This window comes from Chlorocebus sabaeus, chromosome 8 (genome assembly GCF_047675955.1).
Source record: "Chlorocebus sabaeus isolate Y175 chromosome 8, mChlSab1.0.hap1, whole genome shotgun sequence".
Classification (NCBI taxonomy): domain Eukaryota; kingdom Metazoa; phylum Chordata; class Mammalia; order Primates; family Cercopithecidae; genus Chlorocebus; species Chlorocebus sabaeus.
In genome coordinates, this window is record NC_132911.1 from 96057632 (window position 1) to 96077066 (window position 19435).

Sequence of the window (19435 nt, forward strand, 5' to 3'; positions counted from 1 at the left end):
AAGGAAAGAGATTTAATTGACTCACAGTTCCCTATTGTTGGAGAGGCCTCAGGAAACTTACAATCGTGGCAGAAGGCAAAGAAGAAGCCGGCACCTTCTTCACAGGGTGGCAGGACAGAGTGAGTGCAAGCAGGGGAAATGCCAGATGCTTATAAAACCATCAGATCTCAGGAGACTCACTGACTATCACAAGAACAGCATGGGGGAACTGCCCTCATGACACAATTACCTCCAACTGGTGGCACCCTTGGAGGATAATGGGGATTACAATTCAAGATGAGATTTTGGATGGAGACATAGCCAAACCATATCACCTAGAGAAGCCAGAAGATTGGACACACCTGGTTGTGCATCTCAAACTTTATTGTTTATACAAATCACCTGACAATATTGTTAAATACAGAGTCTGAATCAGTAGGCCTGGGAGGGACTTAAAATTCTGATTTTCTAAATAGCTTCCACATGACCCTGATACTTCAGTTCCAAGAACCACCACACTTTGAATAGCAAGGGTTCAGGGAATTGTGGAAATCCTTTCTTAGATTGTAAAACATAAGAAAGAATGTCTTTTATTTTATATTATTTTATTTTATTTTATTTTTGATGGAGTGTTGCTCTGTTGCCCAGGCTGGAGTACAGTGGCCCCATCTTGGCTCGTTGCAACCTCTGCCTCCTGTATTCAAATGATTCTCCTGCTTCAGCCTCCCGAGTAGAGTGGTTGGGATTACAGGTATGTAGCACCATGCCCGGCTAATTTTTGTATTTTTAGTAGAGATGGGGTTTCACCATGTTGGTCAGGCTGGTCTCAAACTCCTGACCTCAAGTGATCTGCCAGCCTCGGCCTCCCAAAGTGCCGGAATTCCAGGCATGAGCCACGTGCCCAGCCTAAAAATGTTTTAAGACAGATACAAATACATTACTACTTAAGTTCAGAGGATGTATGGAGGATTATTTGTGAAAGACATGACGTTTTACCTTCAGTTGAAGGGTAAGTAGGCTTTGTGACAGCACATTACAATTTGCAAACTGTCACCTCATATTCCAATGGTTATTTACAAATTTTATAGACGTTTTTAAATCTCACACTAATCCAAAGAAGGGGACATAGACTTTAAGTACCATTATACAGAACAGCAAAAAGGATTCAGAGAGACTGGTGATGTTCCCAGGCAGTGAACAGCAGTTCTGAGACTTGCATAGAGGACTTCTGAATCACAGTCAGCGTTTTTGTTTAGATACATTACACTTCCTCTAACTGGATGAAGATTAAGCCTATAGTGCTATGAACTTATCACTCATGATGTTTGACGTTGCTCACCAGGACACTAATAGTGAGGGAGCCCTAATGAAATCCATTACTATACGATGTAATGAAGCCACTATAGCTATTTTTCTTCATAGTTGCCAGCTATTTTTGAGATTCAACGCCCTTGCTTGGAAATTCTCAAGTACGGATTAAATGGGACAGAATCAACAGGCTCTGAAATATCCATTTCCCATGGAAAAAGGTATTTACAGAAATATCAAACAGTTTATCAAAGATCTATAAAACCAAGAGTTTGGGAACAGATTTGGTCTCCAGTCCTTCCTCTGTTAGTACCCACTAATACCCAAGCAGTTGTTTTAAAATGTTCAAGAGGTTTTGAATGCACTATGATATGTTTTTCTCTCTCAGCGTTCATGAAGGTCAAAGGTACAGAGATAAATATGTCTGAGGAAACATCAAACATTAACAATGTATTAGTAAACCAGCAGACCTCAAGTATTTAGGCATTACTTAAATTTTAATAAATGCTGTCTTCAAAACCCTTTGTTCAGCTGATTGATCTTAAACAGCTTTGTCTCCCTAGAGACTTACCAGTAGAGTGAGTAAAACGTATATTTATATTTTAATGTTTCCCTGTGGTCCAGGTAAAATTTTCCCAGAAAATGAGGACAATTGCATTAATTCTCACAGATGCAAAACAATTCCCTTGTCCTTTGCTAAGTTCTAATTTTGGTTTGTTGGGCTGCCCCTCTGAAAAATAGCATATTCAGCAAGACCTATATATTAAAAATAGCTAGGGCAGAAGTTACAAGACTTTGAACACATGGTTTAGTGGCCTATAACACTCAAAAACACATTCAATTCAAACATATAATTGTCTGGTATTTTTTATTTGTACCAATTCTACTTTTGTGGGCTTTCGTGTAAAAAATAATCCGAGCAGCTTCTTCAGAAGTTGAGAAAAATCTTCTATCCTTACAAATGCTCTCTCAAGCAACAGGGATGGTACCACAGGCTTTGAGACAGATGGTAGCCAATCCAAATTCAGTATGGTAAGCAGGCACCACTCAATAAAACTTTAATTGCTGCATATGGTATCTGCTAACTTGTTTAGAAAATGGATATGCAGCATTAGCTCAAAGCATTTAAATGGCCTGATAGCACTGGACAGCATGTTGGGCTGCCACCTGGAAGACCCAAATTTCATAGCAGATGTAACACTAGAAGAATAAAGCTGGTGGTTGATAGTCCTGGAATGGAGATGACATAGTAAGCACCCAGCTGTTCCCCCCACCCACACTGACTCCTATTGCTTTGGTGTCACTTCCACCAAGTCCTGAAATCACTCATGTATTGTTTTCTCCTCCCAAGGAGAGGGGAAAAAAAAAGTAAGTAAGCTATACCATAAGGTTGAAATGGGAAGGGGTTCATGTCCCTACTATAGCCTGGGAAATGTGGAAGATGCTTTTGAATGCAGTTCAGGGAGAAAAAAAAGGATAAAGATCTGGATGGAGAATGCCCGACATATGTGCAAATTTGTGCCAAAAGATGAGAGCCAAGACAGAAGAGAAGGTTCCTTCTGAGAGTGCTGAAGAGATCCTTGCAATTTATCATTTGCATTTGTCTTGCCCTGGCAAACAATAAATAACACTCTACACATGCTGAGGAGGTCAGCTTATCAGCCCCCTGATTTCAGAGACTGATGAAGAGTGAAACTTGCCATTTCTTAAAACACGGACTCTTTAACCCCTTCCTGCCGAGTTAGGTAGCATAATGAATAAAAAGAGAGAGAGAATTTCTAGATCTCAGTCTATTTAAAGACAGAGGAACAAAACTAATTGTTTTCAGAAAGATTGCAGAGGAATAGTCACTTTTGCACATTAGTGCCATGCTCTACCCCACCCCAATCTAAATTAAGAAAACCCACAAATGCACTTTTCAGGCAAACTATTGATTTCTGACCTGTAAATTACTCTCCATCAAAAAGGTTCTGGTGCAGATAGGGGTTTGGAGTAGCCTGGGTACTTCTCAGCTGCAATCTGCATAATGTTTAGTATTCAGTGAGTTAAAGCAGGCAATGAAAGGGAACTGTCAACGCAATCTAGAAGATATAAAGAAATGAGGTGGGGGGGGGGAGCCGTATGCTAATAATCCACTCAGTAATTAAGTGAAGATCGCTGCCAAGCGCCACTGCCACTTTCAAAGGGTAATTTGTACAGGAAATCATAGAGTCATTGTCAAATCATTTCAGGATAAAAGGAAAGTCATCAACTGAGATAAGATAAATGCTGGGTGTCTGGCAGCATGTGCCCTAGGAAATGCCTTTGCTTTTAATTTTTTTTTCTTTTAAAAAAAAAAAAAAAAACCTTGCAAAAGTGGGGCTAGAAAACCTTGACAGGTTGAAATGTACATTTACTATTAATAATAGGGGCAGTCTATGCATGGATGCGTTTTTAAATAGGTTACTTGAACAAAAAAATGGTAAAATAGACCAGTTAAGAGGACTTAACTTGTAACTAGTATACTGTATGTGATTTTTCTGTTTCTGCCCTCCACCCTTCGTTTTGAGCCATAAAGAAGTTTTCAATCATTTCCCTTTTGCTTCTCAATTTTAGCTAAATTATAATATTTTAAAAGTATTACTAAACATCCTGTTCTCTTAGGAAGACAATAATTCCACCCCTGAAATATTTTTTTAAGAAAATCAAAGGGGGAATAAAATCATCTTTTCCCCTTACTTTTCCCTTTTATGCTCTTGAATTAATACTTTAATGTTGAGTTTGCTTTATCTCACAGGAAATACTGCAAAATTAATGAATGAAGTTTGTGAGGTAGCTATAGTATTTTTTTGGAAAAGTAGAGGATAGTGGTTTAAAAAGTATTATTCTTATGGAAAATTTTCAACATATATACATATATATATTCTATGTTTGTTATTCAAATTTACACACTGCTTCATTGACTTATTCCAACTAAATCTGTGTTAGACAAATGTCTCCAAAAAGAATACATTGGTTTATGCATTTGTGGGTAGCTATTTTTACACAATTAAATTGACTCCTTGGGGATGAGATGTTTCACCCAAATATTTCCTTAAAACTGATGTCTTCTGTCATACTGAAAGAAAAGTTTGTTTGCTCTAGGGAACAAAATGTCACAATTTTTGAGATCATTGTTAAAGGACTTTCCCTATCATGGCACTGTTCTATCCAATAATGCATGGATAGTGGCTCATGGCTGTAATCCCAGCACTTTGGGAGGCCAAGGTGGGTGCATCACTTGAACTTAGGAGATCCAGACCAGTCTGGCCAACATGGCTAAATCCTGTCTCTACCAAAAATACCAAAAATAGCTGGACATGATGGTTCACACCTGTAATCCCAGCTACTCCGGAGATTGAGGCATGAGAATCCCTTGAACCCAGAAGGTGGAGGTTGCAGTGAGCCAAGATGGTGCCACTGCACTCCAACCTAAGTGACAGAGTGAGATTTTGTCTGGGGAAAAAAAAAAAAAAAAAAAAGCATGGATAGTGAAATCAAGATAATGGGTCTTCATGGGATGCCTAAACATAGGAAATATGTAATGTTTGTTTGCTTGAGGTGTTTTCTATTTTTTTTATTGCTTGGCAAAAATCATTTTGGTATGAAACCATACATTTTGTAATATGTGACTAATGATGTTAGTCATTTAACCAGCATATAAAGAGTACCTGCCTTCCTGCCAGGTACTATGTTAAGACACTGACCCTACCAAACTCTTTGCTAAAGAGTTCTTTCTAATGTTAGAAGCAAATGAACAAATAAATAATTGATGTATTTGAACATTTTCCTTCCCTAGATATTATCTTTATGCATATCAGTTAGCATCTCAGGACTTATTATTTAGTTCTTAAAAGGACATTTGGGTAATTTAGTGTTGACTTCGAATGAATCCTTCACGACAGCTGTGAATCTGTAAGACTGTCGTTTCTCCCATCCTTCTTTCTCTCTCTTTCCTCTTCCTTCCCTTCCTTTTTTGCTTTGTTCCTCCCTCACTTCTTTCCTTTATCTACCCTCCAGTGAGCTACTGATTTATCCATCTTCCCATTCAATTCTACAGAGCAACTTATGTAATGAATATTGTGATGTCAGGATACAAACCATTTGTGCCTTGGAAGTTACAACTTGAATAATGGGAAAGAGGATATAAAATTAAGGAAAAAAGAATACAACTGTCGTGAAACATAGTTTTTTATTCTAAGCAGCAAGGCAACTACTTTCTGGGCAGAGTTAACAGAATTCATTTAGAGTGTATAATTTAGGTTATTGACTTAACAAGATTGGTTGTCTGATTCTCCTTGTAAATCTTTTCTCTTTCATTAAATTTTAGTAACATCAGCAGGCAGTTGAGGTGGGAAACCTTAAAGCAGACATACTAGGAAGGCTGAGGTGACCATAAGAGATATTTAAGAAATCAACTATTAAAGCATCATTGTCTGGAAGCTTTTAGTCTAAGGGAACACAATCTTGTGCAAACGTGTTAACATTTATTAGGGGAATACAAAAACTGGTGTTCTTAATAATGGCCCTGAATTTTTATCAACCTTTTAAAATATATAAAGTTATTGGTTATTGTGTGTCAGATAAAGTTTATTGGGAGCTCTCATATTTAAATTTAACTGTCTCTTCTTTGAAGTTAAAAAAATTAAAAACATTAAAAAAAAGCCATGTTCATATGGATTACATAGTGGGTTGATTATTTTTGGTCTCATGATTCAGTTTGACTGCTATATGCATTTAGATTGATTAAAGTTTATGAATTGTTAAATTAATTAATTTAATCATATTTAAAAATTTTATAAATATTTTAGAGCCTTTAATATACATTATAGCTTTCTGTGAGTATATAACGGTATATAATATTTTCCAAATAGACTTCACCATAATATGCCCTTTTCAAGGAATAGTTTGGGAAACTAGTCACCCGTGAGTACATCTCTTCTAATGAAAAAGAAAATTAATAAATATTTCTATTTTATTGATACTTAATAAAACTGAAACAATTATTATTTTACATTACATATTTGACAAGCAAACAACAATAGGCCATTTATTCAAAACTCTTAACTTAAAGCTTAATATTAGAAGCTACCGTTCATTGATGGTTACATTGATTTAATTATTCTAACAACCCTATATACAGATGAGCTTATTCCCATTCTACAAATGAGTACACTATGACTTACTCTTAAGTATCTTGGTAAAGGCTATATACCTTATAACTTATAAGCAGAATTTTAAACCCAGGTGGCTCTGTCTGGTGCCAGAGAAATATTCTGTTATATGGTTTCCTTCTTTTGGGGAAACATTAAAAATTGTTTCAGAGATTAACCTGAAAACAAACCATATATGTATTTAGACATGATTTTGAGCCTAACCTGTATAAAAGGCTCTGAGATTCCAATGGAAAGACCTCAATCTAGAATAATAACTTTTAAATCCTTGTATTGTTGAGAATAATGAGAGCAGAGGAAGGCCAAATATGTTTTGTAAAATAATGTTTGTAAAACAAATGAATTCTGGTTTTATCAACCCACACAAACAGTCTTAAAGAATAATGTGTTTCACAATGTGTTTCATTGCTCTGAATGCTGATCTTAAAAAAGGCCTGAAAGGAAAGACTTCAATATTAGCTCTTTAGCTTCTGAGAGAGATAGACTAACCTTTTTAAAACCCAAAGTTCCACTAAGTTTTCAGAACATTAAAGTCAATATTCTTACTTCCAATTAGCTCCTTTGGAAAACACTGTTAGAAATCATTCTTCAGAGATGAGTTTTACTTTACATTTTAAAAAGTATAAACATCTCGTAAGGTTGAGAGTAAAAATTAAGAAATATAGATCGATACAATTAGTGACTAATTTAAAAATGGGCCAAAAGTTTACTATACTAAACAAATATTTGCATAGTTCACCGTTCTCCATTATGATAACTAATGAAATTAAGGAAGTTAATGTCATTTTATCTGGCTGAAATGTTTGCTCATCTTGGGCAAGGAGGTGAATAAGCTCTTAAAAGGTGTGGAGATAGTTTCTAAAGTTGGATGCCATCAAGTCCTCCCCTCCTGATACATATAGGTCCTCCTTCCATCAGCGCTAGACTCTATTTTCTCTCCTCTTGAATCAGAAATGGTCTTTAGACTTACTTCAATCAACAGAATGCAGCACAACTAACACTGAACCAGTTCCAGGCCTAATTTTTAGGAGGACTGACAATTTCTTCTTTCTGGGGAATTCAGCCACCATGCTATAAAGAAACTTTGGCAAGTCTACTGCATGAGGAAGAATCACATGGCCGGGGTGGGGGAGTGGGGGTTTGGGGGCAAGTGGAGAAAGAGAGAGAGAGAAAGAGAGAGAGAGAGAGAGAGAGAGAGAGAGAGAGAGAGAGAAGACTCTATTTACAGGAGTTACTGAAATGCCAGACATGTGCACAAAGCTTTCTTGGATATTTCAGCTTGGCCTAGTGGCAGCTCGAGCCAGCTGAGTAAGTGACCTCAGTCAAACCAGATGGGGCAGAAGAATCATCCATGCAAGCCCTGCATCAATTCTGGATCCACAGAATCATAAGAAATAATACAATGTTGTTGTTTAAAGCCAGTAGGTTTTGGTATGAATTATAATGTAATAAATAATGAAAGTACAGTTAAACCAAGAATAGAGAATAAATTCTTTACTACACTCTGTAAATTTGCATGTATGTTCAATGTCCTCAAAACAGACTAAAATATATTAATGAAACTTCAGGAGGTTACCAAAGGTGCTGTAAGTTTCCCTAAATTAGTTTTTTTCCTCATATTCAAAAAATGGGAGATTTAAACAAAAGACATTTATTAGGAAAGAAAATGGGCATTATTAATCCAAGTATTTCAAATCCAAATGCCTACACCGACTAGATAATTACACACTTACCAGTTTGTCCAGGTGTAAGAAAATAGAGAGTGAAGAGAGAATTCTGATAAAATATTGGCAACATTTTTCAAAATGTTAACACTTTTTGTACCATTTAAAAAATAATCTATGAAATCAGACTTTCTCAATTGGCTTTAATGTCCAGGACACAATGTCAGGTTTACAATCAGCAAATTCATAAAGTATTGTTATCCTTAGTGTGAATATGTCTAGTTCATAATTTATTTAGTGAAATTTCACTTGGTTAAAAAAATTTCAGTACTATATTATATTAAAAAATTTCAGAGTCAGAAAGGAAGACATTTAATTTAAATTCATTATGACCAATTTGCTTATTCAACTAAATATGTAAGCAGTCAGCTCTTTGAAGCATTGATGTGTTTAAAGGATGACAAGCATATCTGGGAACGGTATTTTTAGAAACCCCAAATCCTAAGTAACCATACTATTTAGAACCAATTGCCATAGTGTTCCTGAATAACTGCCGGTTTTCATCCAACAGAGAATTTTATTTAGTATGAATGATTTGTAATAGCTGGAAGGTCAACTTGCAATGTGAGTTGCATTTCTTCATCACCAGGTCATGACCCAAATCACTGAGGAAAAAGGCCTTCTATTTTTCTAAACTTCCCTGGTCTCACAGACTGCTTAGTACACGGAAATATTTTCTAAAGCCTGCTGGTGTAAAAGGCCCAATCACAGCCCTTCTCATTTACTCATTTGAAAATGAAGGTGATATGCAGAACCCTACTGGAAATTCTAGGACACTAGGTTCAAACATATTAAAAAATATTAGTTAGTCCAGCACTTTCCTTTGTTTAAACAAAAATTGGTGAACATTATTTTGCTTAATACTAATTAATATTAAAAAGGAGTATGTTTAAAATAGCACCTTTTATTCTCAAGGTATCGCAAAAGAGGTTTACAAAGTAATGAGTTAAAATAATGAGAACTGCTCGACTATGCTGGCAAATGGATCAGCCATTATGTGCCCAACAATAGCTCACACACGTATAAGTAATTAATGTCCTTCAGATGTACTTTATCATACTTACTTTTCACAGTGTTAAATTATTACCCTAATTTTTATTCCAAAGACTTTCCTATTTATCTGCCATTGAATTATTTTATTGAGCATATTACCATTTATTTTAAAAAATCACTATCATTTCAATTATTCTTGAAGGAGCTTTCTAGTTCATTGCCCTGCATATAATCTCATGGGCCACTTCTTGAGTATTAGAAAAAATTAAAAATAAGAATGGTATAAAAATTAAAAACCCAACTAGAATGAAACCTATTAGTTACTTTATTTCTCTACACATTGCTACCAAGCTAAAGTAAATAGGTCTTTTCAAGTTTGTTTAAGGCAAATGGGGTGTGCGTGTATGTCTGTGTGTGTGAAATATATTCGGGATTATTTGTATTATTCTGTCCTTAAGCAATGACAGACAAATCTCTATATTATTACATTAAATATTAGACATCTGATATTTTGTGAAAGATACATACATTGAATAAATTGTTTTGTTAAAGTATTTTTCATGAATGAAACATCAGACTACTTGGAAGGTAAGCCACCAAATGTTAATGATTCATCTTGCAAAATGAATGCAATAGTTTTAGGTAATTGGTGAATAGCCAATGTTTCACAAAGGTGATCACTGAATACACAAAGTTGAAAAAACCTTAATATATAGAACAATAAATGCTGTGGCAATGAATAATTATCAGTCTTACAAATCCTAATCGTTTTATGGTTTATCTTAATAGCAGTTAAATATGTTCTTTGAATTACTTTATCTGTAACAATATTTAGATTTTTTTTACCCAGGCTTCTGTTGGTGATATTTTCCAAATCAAGTGAAGGAAAAGAAAACTCAGTCATTATAAAACATAAAGCAATCTGTAAAATTATAAAGCTTTTCCCTTCCTCTCCCCCCACTCTCCTTCCCACATCAAATGTAGACCATATGCCAAGGCTACTCCTTAACCATAACTGACTGTTGTTACTGTAGTAATCAGTCTCTGTCAGAGCAATTACTTAAAATCATCGGTCCTGGTTGTTTTTCACAATCCACAGCACACTGAGCAGAACAATGCAGCTGACAATCCGAATGGGGCAGATGGAATTATCATACCTCACACTCTGCCTGACTGACAGTTACCTGCAGGAAGCGGGGAAGGACCCTATCATCTGGAGGGGCAGTTTTCTTGTTGCCAAAGAGGCGGGAGAGAAAGCCCTTGCTGCACTTTTGTCATCTAGGGAATCAGTAGCGACTTCCTCCTGGCATGTGCAAAACAAACAATGACATTACTCTTCTGGATAGGCAGCTGGGTGGGCATCATCCATGTGGAGGCACTGGGTTTAAGATATTAAACAGGTTAATCAGTAGGTGTTCCAGACTTGACAAGACCCTCATTGGCAGTCCATATGGATGGAAATTCATTAGCTCCTCTTGCCTCTAAGCAGATCAATATTCTAGGAACTGTCCCAAAGGACCTTTTTTAGACAAATGTTTGTTTCTCACATTTCCTAACCAACAGTTGTTGGAGTGTGTGTGATGTGTGTGTGTGTGAGAGAGGGGGTCGGGGGAGAGAGGGAGAGAGAGAGAGTGACAGAGACAGTGTTGGGGTGAGGGCTTAAGAAGTTGAGAGTCTGACCCAATTGCATCAATTGGTGCAATCACCATTATACATGGAGGTTCAAGTTTTTAGACAGGAGTCTTTTTAACTAAGCAAATATTAGATTTCCTCATCCTGCCTCTTATTAAAAAACAAAACAACACAGACAAATAAAAAGATAAGGAATGTCTTTGGGGAAGGCTAAATTTTACTAGGGTGGAAAACAGAATCAAACAAAACAGTATTTTTCCTGAACTGCTGATGTTCCCAAAAAGACCTGCCTCTCTCCAAGTGGTGCCGGCTTCAATCAGTCTGCCTGGAACCTGCAGAGTCAAGCCGCTCGGGCGAGAGCATCTGCTTTAATGAAAGTCACTGCAGGCTTTAGGCGCCTCCATAATCCTAAAAGCTGGAAATGTATTCATATTCATTTTCAGTGAATTCAGCTCAAAATAATTAGAGAAAGAAAAGGGGGGGATAACTTCTGGGTTCCATCTTTTGCTCTTCAACTATCTATGCCAAATGAAGCACGGGGCATATGAGCTTAATGGGGATGAGTTTATAGCATATAGACATTTTGAAATACAGCACCTCTACACATGTATATTCTTTTTATAAATTTCTTCGACTGGCAAGATTCAAAACACTGAGAGAAGGAATTCATTTGTTTCAGTAGGGAAAAAAGCAAATTAGAAGAGCTGAAATCTTATGACATGCTGATGATTAAACTTACATTAATCATAAACATCGATGGGCCACCAACAGGGCTTGTTTAATCATTTTCAACCAATTGTGTGACTATGACTACCCTTTTGCTAGACTTCTTGAAAGTATTTTCTTAGTGGGAGCTGAGATATTAAAGTTACAGGATACTCTTGGGTAATCAAATTTATTGCATTGCTATTCAGAAAAGTGCTCAATACAGAGGTTGTTAAAGAGGCACCACAAAATACAGGCCTTCTGGCTGTATTTGTTTCTTGAACATCAGGAGGTTTTAATATGGAGAATGTACCGTTATTTTAATTTCACATTCAGTTAAATTTGGGGAGTGCAGCCTAAGAAGTGCTTCATAACAAAAACCTGGAAGGTACTAGAAGACCCATTTTGCAAGGGTTGTGGGTCATTCTCCATTTTGGGTCTTGGGAAAAGGGTATGACAAGGTGTGTCATTCGCTAGGAGTCAGTGACCTGTTGTGAACTGAAGGAATGAGAAGAATATAATCTTATCTTATATCTACACCTGTGCTACTAGCTACATGAGTGTCTACAATTTGGCTGATTCAAATTGGGATATGCTGTCAGGATGAAATACACATCAGATTTTGGAAACCTAGAAAAAAAGAATGCAAAATATATTATTAATAAATTTCTGATATTTTTTAATGTTGAAGTGATAGTATTTTTGATATATCCAGGTTAGGTACAATATTAAACTAATTTTATCTGTTTGTTTCTTTTTACCTTTTTTGGTTTGTGTGGCTAGCAGATATTTAAAATTATACATGTGACTCACATTATATTTCTTTTGGACAGCACGGGTCTACACAATCTACTATGCCCCACGCTAGTCATTTCACATGTATCTTCTCCTTAAATCTTTATAGTAACTTGGTGAAGTAGTTATGATTAATCCCTATTTATTGATAGGAGATAGGCTCAGAAACATCAAGGACATTGTTTAAGACACACAGCTACTTGGTAGGAAAACTTCATTCACAGAAGGTTGTTGTCATTTCAAAAGGCCCTTCTCTTTCCTGAAAGTCTTCCTTCTTTTCACGTCCTATTACTCATTGTTGTTAGTTGCAAATGAGAATAAAGGTTTTGATTTTTAATGCACATGTTGTCTAATTCGCCTAATTCAGTGTTTCCCAATGGGGATGCTATCTTCATTTAAGGTGGGGAAATTCTAGCTTAGATGAGACTGTCCCAGGATTTGTGCAGGATTTTCAGCATTCCTGGCCATTAAATATATTTCCTTAACTCCCATGAGGGTAATCATCAAAAAAGCTCCCCCTTCATTTCCAAACAACCCCTGAGGTGATGGTATCACACTGTGTTTGGAAACATTGGTCTAGACTATGGAGCCTGAAAACTATGGCCCGAAAAACTGGACCCATGTGTATAAATAAAATTTTCTTGGAACATAGCTATGCCCTTTTGTTGACATATGTGGCTGCTTTTGCACTGTGAGGCCAGAGTTGAGTAGTTTAGAAAAAGACTATATAGGCTGCAAAACTAAAAATATTCACTCTCTGGCTCTCTAAAGAGACAGAAAAAAGCTTTAGGTCTATCTAGATCTATTTCTATGTTATTCTGTCTATCAATTAACAACCTTGTTTGAGGACTTGCATTTTGAGACTTGTTTCCCTTTGATTCTGATTCTTGCATTTTATACCTCTGGGTACACTATTCCCACTCCCTTATACACCTTAATCTATAAAATTTTATTACTTCTAGCTCTTTCTGTAGTGGTATTGTGGTCAGAAATCCTGGATTCCAGTCTGGGCACTGCCACTTACTACTTGTGTGTCCTTGAGCAGATCCTTATTTACTGTCTCTGAGACTCTCTTTGCCTATCTGTTATGGAAGGTAAATAATTTTTACTTCTCAATAATTGGCATGACGATGAAATAATCCAATGATACTAAAGCCGCTAAATTATACCTGGGACATTATAGGTTTCTCTTCTTTCCCTAAGCTGGATCTAAAACACAAACTATCAGATTATCTCTTTGGATTCATGAATAAACACACCTCCATAAACGTTTTACATCTGTTCCCCTCTTTCATTTTTGTGTTACTTCCAGTATTACTTCTGTAGCCTTCAAGAGTGTCATAATGAGAGTATTTGTCTCATCAGAAGCATTTTTTTTTTCCTATGAGATAGACCAATGACCACTAATACCAGTGATCAAGTTAGAAGGGTCACTGAAATAGACTGCTCAACCAAAGAAGAGGGCATTGAATTCAATTTGTAGTTGACCAGATGCTTAGAAATCAAAGAGGTGCCATGTTGTCTTATTGCTTAAAGCAAGTAAATAACCTTGCAAAGAAGTTCAGAATTAATTGGAGTTGAAATAATTATAGACGATGATAAGCCAGCCACCAGAGAAATGCAATAGTCAAGCTGTGTGGTAACAAATGCATTGATTAACATATGTCAGGACAGCACAGAATGTAGCCGAGAAACAGAGAATTATGAAGGTGAAAAAAATTACCGGCTTCAATAACAGTTTTTAGTTATAGCTCAGTTCTCTATTTCTGAGATTGGAGAGAATTCATTCTTTAAAAAAAAAAAAAAAATCTGTTTTAGTGAGAGAGAATACAAGCCTGAAAGGCCAGTGTGCCACATGATGAGCTGAGCCACTGATTTAGAATAAACAAATGTATTTTAACATCCAAAGAGATACACTTCTGTCTTGTGACTAGCTGATTAGTGAGCTATCCCCAACCTCTGCAGTCGAACAAGGGTAATCTCCCTGCAAATGAGGGTCTGTCTACCACTCAAAGCGTAAAAGGCCCTGTTGAAGCTGAAACTTCAGCTTTAGAACTTCAGGAAAACCACTTCACCTAAAATGAGCCCGGTGAGTATGAAAGGACTGAGATGTGACCCAACTGTAGCCCCCAGCTGAATAGGAATCCTGGAATAATCCATATTTGTATGACACTAGAGTTTTTAAAGTACTTTCACCTATATTAACTCGCATGTGAAATGGCCAGGTTGATTAACTTATTGAGAGAAAACAAGATCGCTCTTTCAAGATCGCTCTTTGCAGATCTAAACCTCCTCCCACCCTCCTGAGTTTTTCCACAGAATTTAGGACATGACTCAGTTTCTTAACACATTGGGGGAAAATTTCTTCAAAGAAAGGAGTGATGTGTGAAATTAAGAAACAGAAGGAGCATAAGGAAGACAATATGGTAACACACAGTTAAGTTTCCAAGACTTGAGAATATATCTCTTGCAAAATATCCCTGTATGCTAAAGTGCATTCTGTTTATTCTAGCTCGGTGGCTCAGCTGGTCATGTAATATGTTAGCAAATGGCAGACTGAAAATGTAGAGCAAGGTTGGACTATCAGGGCTTTCATCAAAAGGAAACTCTGGGGCTTGGTGTTAGTTTGTACAGTCGAGGGGGCTTCAGAGAATGACTAAAAATGGGAGATGAGAGAAAGAGAAAGGAAAATGAAGTCCTTCAGACTTAATCAATGTTTAGCATCCAGAGCCCCTCTCAGAATTGTCCATAGTAGTAAAACACAAATAAATCCGCAGAGAATTTCAGCTTAATTGGGACTCTTATTATCGTTGCCTGTATGGGCTCACCTTAGAAGAGAAGTGTCATAGTAATTGAACGCTCATTTGGTTTCAGACTCTGCTAGTTGAAGGGAGGATGCTATTCAGCACACAATCCAGGTAAAAGAATACCACTTGGCCTGAGCAGTCTCTAAAGAACTGGGCACGCCACATCATTTTACAGTAAGTGAACTCTTGTTGGAGAAGTGATTATCAACATTTTATGTTTTGCAAAAAGCCTTATAAGCATTTAATGGAATATGCCTTCATCACTTTCCTGCTGTTTTTACCCTTTTTTTTAAGATTAGGAAACTGAGTTTCAGTGACTTGTAGAGACTTTCCAGGGTCAATAGTAATTCAGCAGCAAAGTTTCATAATATCACACAATCACAATAACAGAAGGGTTTAAAAATAGCCTTCCAATACATTTGCAGAATGAATTATACCTACAAGGCTTCGTTTTGGCCTGAGAAATAGACACATCTCTCTACCTCCTTTATGCTGATCTTATTACACTCTTAGGGTAATAGACTTTTCAGTGAAAGAATATTTCACTGCACTTACAAAGAGAAAATTCCATTAAACAAAAGTCTATAAAAATAAGCAGAGCATATTGCATATTTCATATATTTTCATTTCCTCATGTCCATAAATATCCTGATTTTCTTTCCTTTTTTTTTTTTTTTTTTTTTTACACTTAGGTACATTGGCTAGTGTTTGTTTTTCAGAGGGATTTTAAGAGATCACATCTAACTAGTAAATCTTCTGTGTCAGAAAAAAGACAGTTGATAGCTAATTGTCTTCTCAAAATTTACAAAGAAAAATGTTCTGTAGTCTCTCCTAGAAGTATCCCTCAATTGATTGTGTTTTAACATCATAAGCCATTTTTCAGATTTCCCAAGGACATCTGAAAACTCATAATCGACCTCCAAGATCTTAGCACTGTGGGTTTTCTGCTAACCCAATAGTCAGCTCTCTGTTTATCCAAAACCCCCCACTAATTTGTACAAGCCTAAGAATCACTCCTACAAGTCTCATGACATTTGTGCTGATAGGCCACTGAACTATGAATAAGACTTTATTAAATATCTGAGTTTTCAAATTGTATCAAGTCCCTTAAGTGCTTTTTTTTTTTTTTTTTTTTTTTTTTTTCTGAGAGGGAGTCTCACTCTGTCGCCCAGGCTGGAGTGCGGTGGCCGGATCTCAGCTCCCTGCCCTGCAAGCTCCGCCTCCCAGGTTTACGCCATTCTCCTGCCTCAGCCTCCCCAGTAGCTGGGACTACAGGCGCCCGCCACCTCATCCGGCTAGTTTTTTGTATATTCTAGTAGAGACGGGGTTTCACCGTGTTAGCCAGGATGGTCTCGATCTCCTGACCTCGTGATCCGCCCGTCTCGGCTTCCCAAAGTGCTGTGATTACAGGCGTGAGCCACCGCGCCCGGCCTAAGTACCTTAAATTCTTATTCTTTCTTTGTTGGATAAGGGCTACAGGTTTGAGAAAGAAGCTAACATACTTGTCAGAACTCTACTCTCAAAAAAGAGCATGAAGTGTAAAGCCAAACTCCACTGAGGCTGGGCAAGCCTTTTTTTCCTAAGTGATAGTTCACAAAGAGTAAATAATTACTGGAGAGGAAGACTCTGAATTATTAGGTTGGCACAAAAATACGCACAGTTTTTGCCACTAAAACTTTGCCATTACTTTTAATGGCAAAACTGCACTTATTTTTTGTGCCAACTTAATACCAGCTCTTTATGATGTCACCTCATGACGAGTTTTTAATTTTTTGTCTGTAATATCTCCCAATCCAACTTACCTTTTAAAATTAACAATATATTAATCTCCTTCACATTTTACTGTCATTTGTCCTTCATCTCAGAACACTCAGTGACTTCCAGATACTTACAGGCAATCAATTCCTTGGTGGTTTACCACCCAAGGTCCTTCACTTTCTGATTGCTTTCTAGATGAACCATTTTTGTGATAGCACAGTTGGTTTATTCTTTGCTTCCAGAGCATATCAAATGTTTCTCAACATTTTCTTTGCCTAAGATGCTCTTCTACTTTTGTTCCAAGTCTCTTTTCTTCAAAGTTCTGCTAAGTCCCACCCTTTCTGGGAGGGGCCTACCCAGGGAGTGTTATCCTTTAGTAAGTCTTTCCTCCATGGCAGTCTTGTAATTTCTTTTACCCATAACATTCACTTAGTACCTAATACATGCTATACCATATTGTCATATATCTTACTCTCTGTCCATTCAGGTTCTGTATACATTACAAGTGTGTTCCTAGGATCCTGCAGTTAATAATATCTGGTGGCACTGATGGTCATTAACGCTCAATACCACGTGCCAGATAAGGCAGGTGGTTCAAGCACTTTGCAAGCATAACTCACTTAGTTCTAATAGCAATCCTAAGAGATAGATACCATTATTATCTCCATTTTAAAAATTACAAATCTGAGGCACAGAACAAATGACTTTTCTTGTGCCACCCAGCTGGTAAATAGTGGGGTTGAAATTTGAACCTAGGTGGTACAACTTAGATTCCCATCCACTTAAGTAATATGCAATACCGATGATTACTGAAGAAAAAAGTATATAATTTTATAGTTTTAAGCTAAAACTTTTCATAGTATGAGAAGAGAAAATCTAAAATATGCCATATTTAAGTTTAAAAGGGCCAGAAGTCTAAAGCTTTAGGGACTTGGATTTTTAAATGGATAAAGATGTATATGTTCATGCAAAATTATGTTAGCCCATGAATTGAGATCCAAGTAAATCAGGTTCCCAAACACTACTGCTTCCCTTAGCTGCCTACTTTCCCATGAAGGTGCACTCTTCCTTTATTTTTCCTTTGCATTTATGTTACTGCTGGAGGAGAAACACAGAAAAACTCTTTTTTTTTTTTTTTTTTTTTTTTTTGAGACGGAGTCTCGCTCTGTCCCCCATGCTGGAGGGCAGTGGCCGGATCTCAGCTCACTGCAAGCTCCGCCTCTCGGGTTTACGCCATTCTCCTGCCTCAGCCTCCCGAGTAGCTGGGACAGAAAAACTCATTTTTAAAAAACACCTTGAAATGATTGACTTAATATTAAGCATGTCTGATATATGTCTTTTTCAAAATGGTGAGCATATCTACATAAAATAAAATAGTTTGAAGATGAGAAATAAGCAAGATTTTGCTTTATATTTCTTCTCCTTTTTCAAGGAAGTCGTATATTGACTGTGTTATTTCAACCTGTCTTAACACATATATGTAAACCACTGGTGAAACGAAAGCTGTCGCTCATGAGACACTTTATTGGGATGAGAACCAAATTGCATATCTTGGGATTCCTTATCATATAAACTAATAAAGTACATCTATTAATGTTTGATATTTTTATTTTTATTATATATTTAATAATCATTATTTTCATTAAAACTTAATAATGTAAATTGGTAGATACTATAGTTTGATTGAAGAGCCTAAAAACATTTATACCTTGTGGCCATTAATTCCACTTATAGAAATCTATCATTAGGAAATAATAAGAAATGCAAAAAAAAATTGTAAGCAGGTATGTTTACTACAGTATTACTTATGCATTCAAAAATAAAACCTCCTCAAATATTCTGAATTAGAGGAAGTAAATCACGGTACAGTTGCACAATAGAATATTTATGTAGTAATTAAAAATGAAGAGTGCTTTAATGACATAAAAATGCTTTTAATAATCAGTAGTGTTGAGAAAAATGCAACACACAAATTATATATACAGTGTGATTACAAATATTAAGAGAAGAATAGATAAGAAAGGAGTCAGAAGAAGGTATCTTGACATATGAATTATAAATGAAAAAAACTTATAGAAAAAAGACAGGAATTATGGAAGCACGTTTATAAGGGTATTTCTGCACAGTGTGATGATAGTTGCTCCATTACTTTCTTCTTTATGCATTTCTTTATTTTACAACATTTTAAAAATGGATTTATTCCTTTTATTATCTGGAAGAAATCTTTGGTTTAAAAAGTTAAAGGCAATTTCAATAGAAATGGATAGGATTCAGGAAAAGAAGATAACAAAATATGAGTTCTGACATTTTATTTTTTGAAATGATTGTTTATGTTATTAAAGGTCACACATCTGCAGAGATTAATTAAACTATAAGTTAGTAGCCTCTGGATCCTTTGGTTGTCTGGCTTATGGTACCATTCTTCATATAGAATTCCAGTACATGTTTGTTAACAATTAGACATTTTGTGTTGCTATAACAGAATATCTGAGATTAGGTAGTTTATAAATTAAAAAAGGTTTATTTGGCTCACAATCCTGAT